The sequence below is a fragment of the Taeniopygia guttata genome, chromosome 35 (genome assembly GCF_048771995.1).
Source record: "Taeniopygia guttata chromosome 35, bTaeGut7.mat, whole genome shotgun sequence".
In the NCBI taxonomy this organism is placed as follows: Eukaryota; Metazoa; Chordata; class Aves; order Passeriformes; family Estrildidae; genus Taeniopygia; species Taeniopygia guttata.
The window spans coordinates 2,445,948-2,454,974 of record NC_133060.1 but is presented as its reverse complement, the minus strand read 5'-3'; the positions used below and the strand labels follow the sequence as shown (position 1 = coordinate 2,454,974).

General features: G+C 61.4%; 1 pseudogene; it reads right to left on the bottom strand.

Moving 5' to 3' along the window:
• Positions 1-688: 688 nt before the first annotated feature.
• Positions 689-8,447, bottom strand: LOC100230104 (serine/threonine-protein kinase pim-1-like; annotated as a pseudogene).
• Between the last annotated feature and the right edge of the window lie 580 nt (positions 8,448-9,027).

The window sequence follows — 9,027 nt, the reverse complement described above, 5'->3', positions numbered from 1 at the left end:
GGGCAGCAAATCAAGAGCTGGGAAGGAGCTCATCTGAAGGCCAAACCTCTTTTGGTCCTTCTAAAAGGCTGGAACAGTTCCTCGTTCCAATGAGGCGGATGCTGGACACCACAGCTCTATGTGAGGACTGGACACAAGTCTGCTCCCACTGAGCGCTGTGATGGTTTCTGCAGGAGCTCTGGGCTCCTGCGTGTGGTGACACAATGAGGAGTCAAGGAGCCAAGTGCACTCCTCAAATTCCAAATGGTGCAGGATGTCTCCCAGACCCAACCTGCCACCACCTACAACTCGGGCTGCCCTGGCAGTGCCAAATGCCTCTTACAAACTGACATCAGGAAACTGGGGGGTGAGTGTTGTTTCCCATGGGAAAAGGCTGGCGTTCATTCATGTCCATGGGCCTGCAACTGGAGCTGGTGCTGCATCTTTCACATTGCTTTAACCCCCCTGCCAAGTGCTATCTGTGGCTGAGAAAGGACACAAAAGGATTAACATGACACAGAAGTCTTCCTTTCACTTATTTCCTCTGTTAATGAAACCCATCTAATTAAATGAAGCACGAGCACGGCCAGGCCGAGCCCCGCCATGCCTGGAAGCACGAGCACGGCCAGGCCGAGCCCCGCCATGCCTGGAAGCACAAGCATCCCCTGCCCCTGCGCCGGCTGGGGACTCATCTTGATTTCATCGGGGCTCAGAGTGTGTCCTCCAGGAAGGGGCTGCAGCCAAAGCCAAAAGGCTTTGCCCCGCCAGCGGCCAGCTCCAGGATGGTGTTCCCAGCTGCACGTGGTGCTCCAGAAGAACATGCCAGCTGTGCCTCGGCTTGCGGGGACATCACGATGCCATTGAGCTGCAGGGGGATGTTTCCCCTGTTCCAGTCTATGGCACCTTCACCGCACTGCCACCGCTTCTCCAACAGGACAGGGAGCACTGAGCCGCTCCCTCCAAAGCTCGCTGGGACCAGCAGAAACATCTCCCCGGCTGCGCTCTCTCCTACATGCTGTGGCCACAGGGAAACGCTACGGTGTTTTCTTGGAGTGCCACAAGACGCATGCAGCTGGTACTTGCTGGGCTCCTGGATCCTACTGAGCAGAGCGATGGATCTCTGCTGTCTCTTGGGCCAGGCAGGGCTCCTGCAGCCAAGAATGCTCAAAAAGGTCTTCCAGTGAGGGCCTGTCTGTGGGGTCCATGGATAAACACCACCTGATGAGGCACTGGCACTCTGCAGTGACAAACCAGACACGGCCGCTCAGTGGGACAAGGTTCCTGTCCACGCTCTCCCACATTCCTCGGTGCCCAGGCCACACTAGAAGTGCTCAGAGCTGCAGCCAAAAGCTTTCCGTCGATCCTCCCTTCCGGATGAGAGCAGCACAGAGGCACACGTGCCACCTCCTCCAGCTAAGCCCAGGAGATCAGCCTCCTCACTAGCTGCAGGAGCAGGGCACTTATGTGCCAGCTGCCCCCTCCCAGCCCCATTCTTCCTCCCGAGCCTTGAAGGTACATCCCCACCTTGAGACACCCGGGGAGGGAAGAAGAGCTGGCTCCGGACGATGTCCTCGTTTGTGTGGAAAGGAAGGTGCCCACAGACCATGTCATAGAGCAGGATGCCCAGGGACCAGATGGTGGCTGGCCGGCCGTGGTAGCAGCCAAAGAGGATCCACTCCAGTGGGCTGTATGGGACACAGGCACAGCTCATCAGGCTGATGCTGCTCCCTCCCTTCCTCCCTCCCAGCCAGCTCCCGTTCCGCAACAGCCAGCCCTGCCCTGCTGAAAAGTAACTTGGCTGCAGCCGGCTGAAGAAGATTTCCCCCTCCCTCTTCCCCCTCTGCCAGCAAAGGGGGAACCTCTGCTGCCTGGCTGGACCCCAGCATTGGGCTCACCTGACATCCGTGTGTAGAAGGTGTCCTGGAGGATCGTGCCGCACCCGAAGTCAATGAGCTTCGCCTCGCCCGTGGCCAGGTTGACGAGGATGTTCTGGGCCCTGATGTCGCGGTGCAGGACGCCGCGGCTGGAGCAGCGCCGCACGGCCTCCAGCCCCTGGCGGAACAGCCCCCGCGCCACGGGCTCCGTCAGGAACCCCCGCTCGGCCAGCGAGTACCAGAGGTCCTGGCAGCGCTGCGGACGCTCCGTGACCAGCGCGAAGCCGTCGGGCAGCTCGAACCAGCCCAGGAGCCGCACGATGCTGTGGAAGCCGGGGCACGACACCATCCACAGCAGCGCCAGCTCCAGGGGCACAGGGGCGCCGCTGTGCTGCGGGGGAACCGCGATGCCCTCAGCGGGGCCGATGCTGCGCCGCGCCTCGGGCACCCCTGCCCGGCCCCAGCGCAGGAGGGGCAGGAGCTGCTCCAGCTGCTGGAGCTGATTGCCCTGAGATTCCCTGGGCAGTCCCTGGTGAGGCAGCTGGGCCCTGCAGCCCATGGAGGGCACGGAGGGCAGAGATGCACCTGCAGCGCCTGCAGGAGCCCGTGCCAGAGCAGGGGGATGCCTGAGCGGAGGCTGCGACCCCGTGAGAAACCTGTGCTGGAGCAGGGAGCTGGCAGGGACCTGCAAACCCCTGGAGAGGAGCCCACGCTGGAGCAGGGCCCTGCCAGGACCTGTGAGCCCATGGAGGAGCGAGCCACGCTGCAGCAGTTTGTGGAGAACTGCTGTCCGTGGGATGAACTCACTGTGGAGAAGTTCATGGAGAAGTGTCTCCAGGAGGGACCCCTGGCACAGCAGGGAACGACTCCTCTCCCTGAGCAGCAGGAGAAACAACAGGGGATGAACTGACCAGAGCCCCCATTCCCTGTCTCCCTGCACCCACTGCGGGGGGAGGTAGAGCTGGGAATGAGGGAGGGAAGGGCAGAAGGTGTTTTTAAAGCTTTGTTTTACTTCTCACTATCCTGCCCTGATCCAGATAGCAATAAATTCCATTAATATCTCCAATTTTGAAAATGTTTTGCCCATGATGGCATTTGCTGAGTGATCTGTCCCAGTCCTTAACTCAACCCATGAAGCCTTCATTCTGTTTTCTCTCTCCTGTCCATCTCTGGAGGGGAGTCAGAGAGCAGCTTTGGTGGGTGCCTGACATCCAGCCAGGGTGAACAGACAACACTTCCTATCCTTCATTCATTCTTTCTTTCCAGAGGTCACTGTGAGGGGGTTGAGTGGGGCTTTGAAGGGGGGAGTGAAGGTGGTGGGGAGTGGTGGGGACAGGAGCCACAGGAACGTGGGACAGGCATCAGAGGGGCCTGGGCAGCTGTCAGGGGGCACAGCCTGTCCCCCTGGCCCAGCAGCAGGGGACAGGGGGCACGGCCTGTCCCCCTGGCCCAGCAGCAGCCCCGTGCCCTGCCCAAGGTGCCCCAGAGGCAGGGGGAGACCCCAGTCCCGGGGCAGCGTTTCTGCCCCGTCCCCTGTCCAGCCCAGCCTGCCCCGTGTGCGCAGTGACCGCTGGCACGGGCTGCACTGGACACTGTGACCTGCTGGGGACACTGAGAGCTGCCCCGCTGTGACACTGCCGATAAACATGTTGAGCTAAGACAAGGATGGGGACATGGGGGGGATCTTGCAGGGGATGTGGGGGATGCTGGGTTTGAGGGACTTGAGGGTTCCTGGGAGGGACCTGGGAGTTGCTCAGGGCTTTGGGCACCCCAGGCTGAGCGGCTCCAGTTGCACTGGGAGACCCTGGTGGAGGTTCTGGGCAGCTGGTCAAGGACCCCCTGCCCTGGAACTGTCCCCATGTGCCCCCATCCCAATGTCTCATCTCCCTGCAGTGGCTGCCCCATTCCTTACTCCCCTTCCATACTCCCCTTGCCCCTGCCTGTTCCCATGTCCCCCCTGTCCCGTTCCCGTCCTGCTCCCACACCAATCCGGACCCCATTCTCGATCCCTGTACCGTATTCCCTGTCCCTGTCCCCATTCCCAGTCCTATTCCCTGTCCCCATTCCTGGTCCCTGTCCCCATTCCCTGTCTCTGTCACCAAAATCACAAGGAAACATGACAGTGTTTCGGTAGATTCTCTTTGTCCTGTGAAGTTGAGTGGCTGTTGGTGTTTCTGTGCTGCTGCTAATCCCTTCCATGAAAAAATCATTCTGGGAAGGAGCAACAACATCTGACACGCACCAAGTGTTGCCACCAGCTGCTCCAGGTGCTGCTACCATCAGCCCCTGTAGGACGGAGCACAGCCCCCAGTGCACACCAAAAGCCAGGGAATCTCAGGAAAACGGGAAACTGGACAAGACAAACGCAGATCTGAACCAATGTGGTTAATCAAATGTTCTCAGTTTATTCGAGATAAGATGGTAGTTTATATAAGCTTCTACATAGTTTACAGAAACAAAGGCACTCTGATTGCAAGGCTAACAATGTTTACCTTTTCCTTAAAGTGGCTTGAGCCTTAGACTATAAACGTATACTAATTCACACCCAGACAGCCCAGTGGTCCCTGTCACACCTTAATACTATTTCTATCTGCGCCACAAGCTCAAGCCACAAGCCACAAGCTTGGACAGGGTATCCAAGGGCCCTTTGTGACATGCTGTGGCATAGGTGTTGGAAGTGACAAGGCCATTCCACAGTACTCTGTGCACGCGACGAGACAGGACGGAGAGAGCGGTGCTGTAAGGAGCCTTGGCACAGCCACTCGTTCCTTGCTGACTTGGAGATTTCCCGAGGTATTACTCCTGCAGGTGGGCTTGTGGCCAGACCAGAGCACTTGGTGACCCCTGGCCTTCCCGAGGCATCTCTTCTGCAGCTGCCCTCGAGGGCAAACCGTGGCATTTGCTTTGCAGCGTCCTTGACAGGAGTCTCCTGTCCTTGTGGCTGGAGCCCCCAAGACCAGAGTGCAGGACTCGCTGTCCTCTAGCCTTGCCAAGACTTCACTCTTGCAGGTGCCCTCAAGGCACGACTGCAGCACTTGCTGACTCGGACCTTTTCCTTTTCACCTTCTGCAAGTAGCCATGAATGCAGGCAGTGACGCAGAGCACAGACCTGCGAGCGTGCCCAAGCTGGCCTGGGGGAAGGAGGAGAAAGAAGGCCCTGGAGCTGCCCCAGCACAGCAGCCTGAAGAGGTGGAGCAGTTCCAGCCACTGCAGAAGGGTGAGTGGCAGAGCTGGGCCACAGGGCTGGTGCCTGCAGCCAGCTTGGCCCCATGCCATGCCATGCCATGCCATGCCATGCCATGCCATGCCATGCCATGCCATGCCATGCCATGCCATGCCATGCCATGCCATGCCATCCCATCCCCTGGGGCCATGCCCATGGACAGGATGGAATAGGGGCTGGGCAGACACCCCACAGCCGTGCTCCATGCCCTGGGGCGTTGCGGGGCTGTCCCTGCCTGGGCAGCGCAGGGCTGGGCTGTGTTCTCCGGCCTCTCCCGCAGCCCCTCACCTCGGGCTGCGCTCGCTCTTTGCCAGGTGCAGCCGTGCAGCGCACACAAGAGCAGGAACGCACCCGTGGCCGCTTCCGCAGAACAGCGCAGGTACCTGCAGCCATCCCCACCTGGGCTGGGCCTGCTGGCACTGCTCAGCCCAGCACTGGGCTCGGAGCACTCCATGCAACATCCCGGGCTTCTTGCCCTTCTGCTACAGATGGTTTGCAAATTCATGAAGAGGATTCGGGAGGAAGAGAGCAGCGTCCTGGGCACTGTGGTCAGAGCGTACTCTCCCATCTTCAAAACCAAGACCAGTGCTGCCCTGCTGGATATGCTTGTGGAGGAGGGTCCTTCCAGCCCAAAGCAAGTGAGCAGCCTGTGACCTGGCTTTTCTCCTCCCAGCAGTTGCGTGGCCTCCCAAGCCACGCCTGCTGCTCCCTGGAAGCCTTTGAGGCCATGGCAGTGTGGTGGCAAGGGAAGCACTTCTCTGGGGCAGCTGGGCACATTCCTTCCTCTGGCAGCTTTCCAAGTCTCCCCTGCCTTCTCCAGGTGCCCGCCATGGTGAGGTACATCCACCAGTGGCTGGTGGCCAATGAGTTTCCTGAGTACAATCTGTACAGGCCCCTTCTGGATCTGACAGAGGCACAGCCCTGTGACGTGGTGATGGCTCTCCTGCGTGTGGCCCCAGTGTGTGACAGGTACGGGGCCCACGTGTCCACAAGGCTCAGCAGCCCTTGACCCTGTACAGCCTGTCCCAGGTGTCTGACCAACAGAAAATTCCAGGGCCCTCTGGCTGCTCCCTTTGCCAGCCCTGGCCCCTGCCAGCCCCCCAGTGTGCTGCCATGCTTCCCCCCTGCCCCTCAGGGGCCAGTCCCCACAGGGCTGGGTTGCCTGCGTGCTGCCAGGGAGGGGCAGTGGGCAGAGGCAGGGCTGGCAGAGCAGCTCAGCTCCCCGCTGCCACCCAGGCCACGCTGCTGTGTCCCAGACTCCTCTGAGACAGAGCTCTGACCCCACAGAGCTGCTTTGGCCATGTGGAAGAGCATCATGTGCACGCCCAGGACTGCAGAGCCGGCCATGCTCGTACTCCTCGAGGTGCTGGGGAGCTGGCCAGAGCACAGCACGTGCACCTCCGATGGGGACCACACGGCTGTCCTTGCCCTGGCTGTGAGTTTCTGCCTTTGCTGGCCCCAAGGCCACCTCTCCAGCAGCTCTCCATCCTCCCTCCCCCACGGCGTCTCCCTGCCTCAGGCGCTGGGCTGAAACCTGGCCTTGGGACAGCTTTAGGGCCACCAGGCCCGGTGCTCCCCCTTCGGTGCTCCCCCTTCGTCTCTCCGGGCCTCTCCCTCCCGTACTGGGCCCTGCCACACGGACACCTCGGCACTGAGCGCTGTCTCGGGCTGCTCTGTCCTTTGCAGGCAACCGTGGTGATGTGGAAGATCCTCCAGCTGCCCTGTGTGCCACATGTAGTCACCGTGTGTTTCCCCTGCCTCTTTGTGCATCTGCTCTTCCAAGTGCCCTTCAGCACTCTGGATATGCCAGAGGAGGTCGATACCTTCTGGAAGGGATGCCAGCAGCAACACGGCCTTACCTCCAACCCCAGCAGGTGCTCCATGCCAGTCCTCCTGTCCTTGCCACATCCCTGGGCAGGGGCCAGTGCCCCCAGCGTGACCTGGGCTTTGCTCTGCACACAGCTTTGCAGAGCAGACCCTGAAGGCCCTGCTCTGCCGACTGCACTGTGAGGATGTGGTGGTGGCCATGGAAGACAAGCGTGGCTGGGACACACTGCTCTGTGCTGACACCCACCACTGTGCTGTGGGCGTGCTGGCCAGGTGAGACCCCCTGCTCCCCAGCTGTCCCCGGCATGTGTGCCCTGTGCCCGAGGTGCCCCACACAGTCCCCATGGCCGTGGGCCAGAAGCCCTTGTCACCAAGGGACGGCCAAGGAGGCTGCAAAAGGCTGGGAGAGGAGCGTGCCCAAGAGCAGCAACCTCCCAGAGGGCTCAGCTGCCCCTTGCAGGGTGGTGGAGAAAGGCCAGACCTCTGTGAGTCAGTCCTGGGAGAGGTTTGCCCCCGCTGGCTCAGGGTTTGGCTCCTATTTCCTCCTGTCAGAGAAATGCACCGTGCATCCGAAGCCGTGTGTTCCGCGATTGCATTCCAGCTGCTCGGGCTGCTCAGCAAAGACACGCCATGCCGGGATTTGGCCGCCCTGGCGTTCCTTGTGGAGGTGAGCCTGAAGGCCAGCGCTGCCTCGCTGAGCTGCCTCCCGGCTCTCTGCCCTCTCTTGGCCGCAGTGCCTGGGACGGAGCCCGCGCCCTGTGCTGCTGCCTGGGCCCGGCCCTGTGCGGTTCTGGGCTCCCGCCGGCCGCTCCCCCGTCACTGCCCTGTGCCTTTCAGGTCCTGGAGCGCCTGAACCTGAGTGAATGCCGTGACAGCGTCCTGGAGTTCTTGTCAAAGAACCTGCAGAGCGAGTGCAGGGGGAGGCGTCGCTTGGCACTCAGAGGCCTCATGGTGCTCGGCACCACCAGTGCCTCGGTGAGAAGAGCGCAGGGGCTGAAGCCGTGCTGCCAGCGTGGGGCTGAGGAAGGCGGTCCCTGGGGCTCGGCTGGCCTTGGGGCACTGAGGCAGCTGCTGCCAGCTCTCCTGCCTCCTGCTGCAGCTGCCCGAGTGCTTTGGCACAGGCCTTTGGCCCCTGGGCCCTGTGGCAGCAGGATGGTGTTTCACACACTTGTGTTCCACAAGTAGATGGCCAGAAGGATGTGGAGCCTGCATGAAAGGCTCGTGGAGCTCCTGCAGGAAAATGACGGCGTCATGCTCAGGATGACCACGGTTCTCCTCAGAGCTGTATTTCTCTGCAAAGAGGCCCCAATGACCAGCACCCTCGCCCTGCAGCTGGCTGAGGCGCTCCTGCCACTCTTTGACAACGTAAGGCTCTGCGCCTCCAGCCACGGCCAGCGGGTGCTACCCGCACACTTTGTGCCCTGTGCACTTACAGGCTGTGCCCAGGTGGGCCTGAAGCAGCTGACGCTGAGGTCTTTCTTCCTTCCTTTCATACAGGAGGATAGCCAGGTGCAGTTGAGCTCCATGTTTATCTTCCGAGACATGCTGGATCGTTTTCCGGAGGAGGAAAAAAAGGCCCTGAAGGCACACGTGCGCCAGAGCCTGCTGCCACTCTCCTTCCACTGCCATGATGAGAACCAGCGAGTGGCAGAGGTGAGGACTCGGCAGCTGCTGCTGTTCCCCTGGCAGGGGCTGGGCTGCCCCTGCCCTGGCACCTCGCAGGCTGCAGCCTCCTGCTGGCCCTGGCACAGGGATGGGTCCTGTGCCCTGGGCTGTGGGGCCATCTCCGCGTCTCTGCTGCTCTCCAGGCTTCTCAGGAAACGCTGCTTTGTGCGGCCGAGTTCCTGAAGCAGAGGGATCTCGAAAAGCTGCTGAAGAACCAGAAGCCATGGAAGTTCACCGAGTGCCTGGTAAGGAGGGCCGGGAAGCCGCAGCCCCAGCCTGGAGAAGCCCCCTGAGCGCGGTGCTCGGTGTGCGGGCTGGCAGCTGTGCCCCTGCCCGCTGCTGCAGCCCGAGGCCGCGCGGGCTCTGCTCCAGGCTCCTGCGGCCCGAGCCGGGTGCCCATGGAGCCCCGGCCCGGCGGGGCTGCGGGGCCAACCCTTCCCTCCTGCCGCTCTCTGCAGC